We start from the raw sequence: 1,421 nt of genomic DNA on the forward strand, positions 1-1,421 counted from the left end.
ATAAATTTATTCCATAAAAAGAGTGTTATTGTTAAGAATCAAAATGATATACAAGTGTCTGAGGAAGCACAATCAAAGCATCCTAAATAAGAATGAGCTTTCAAGACTATATTATAAAGAGTTGACTCTGCTATAGCGTGATTATTCTTTGTAGATGGCTCTGGCGGGATCGAAATAATATTTCTATGTCACGCATTACTTGCAAATATCATATCAAGAGACATGACATTGTTAGAAATAATAGCAAGTGGTGTACCAACAACGATTTTATTGTGAGCCCACCCACTTTAGATTTGATATACCTCTTCAAACAACTTAAATAACCATCACAAATATATCAAAGCGGAGCAATGGTGCTAAATTTATAAAAAAAGTAAAATTAATAATATGGGATGAAGCACTTATGGGTAAGTGTCAAACGTAGTTCTAGAGATATATTGGACATTAATGAACTGTTTAGTAAATTTAATGATTTGGGAGGTAAATTATATCAAGTACTACCAGTAGTTTCAAAATCGACAAAAGCAGAGACTGTAAAATCTAGCTTGCCAAAGTTATACTTCTGGCCTCAAATGAAAAAGATTCAACTGACAGGAAATATAAAGTAAGAACAGATCCAGTATTCAGTGTCTTCTTGCTTTGTGCTGGAAAAGAATAAGAGCATCCAATAAATTAAAAGATGATTTGGTTCTTCCGGAACACTTGGTTATCAATGCCAATGACGATAGTAGTGCATTTAATAAGAGAAATATTTCTATAATTAGATTAACAAGTAATTTGTGCAAACGCATGATGGAATTAAAAAGATATCTTAGCTAGCAGAAATGAATATGTTGATCAACTAAATAAAAGGTTAATTGCAAAATTTTATAGTAAAAACAAAATATTTTTCTGTTTCTGGCTCAGCAGAAAATGATACCAATAATTACTACCAAGAAGAATATTTAAATACTTTAATATTAAACGGTCTTCTACCATATATGTTTGTTGTCAAGTTTATTATTTCTTACGTACGTTAATGCCACTTTATATATAATAGACTAAGATGATCTTCCATTGTATATAGGTTGATTTCGAAGAAAAATATGCCCGTCATGCTACTGAAAAACTTAAATACGCCGAATAACTTATGTAATAGCACACAAATACTATATAGAAGTTTTGACAATAACGTCATACATGCAAAAATTATGATACTGGTCAATTCGCTTCTAAGTATATTCTTATTCCTGAATTCAACTTTCGTCTCCCGAAACTAAGGAATATCCTTTTAAATTTGTGTGAAAATAAATTTTAGTATGTTTATGTTTTGTAAATATAATAAATAAAGTACAAGGACAAACATCTAAAATATTGGACTATATTTACCGCAATATGTTTTCTTGCACGGATAACTGTATGCTGCACTTTCAAGAGGGATA

Source organism: Nicotiana attenuata, unplaced genomic scaffold (genome assembly GCF_001879085.1).
Source record: "Nicotiana attenuata strain UT unplaced genomic scaffold, NIATTr2, whole genome shotgun sequence".
NCBI lineage: Eukaryota > Viridiplantae > Streptophyta > Magnoliopsida > Solanales > Solanaceae > Nicotiana > Nicotiana attenuata.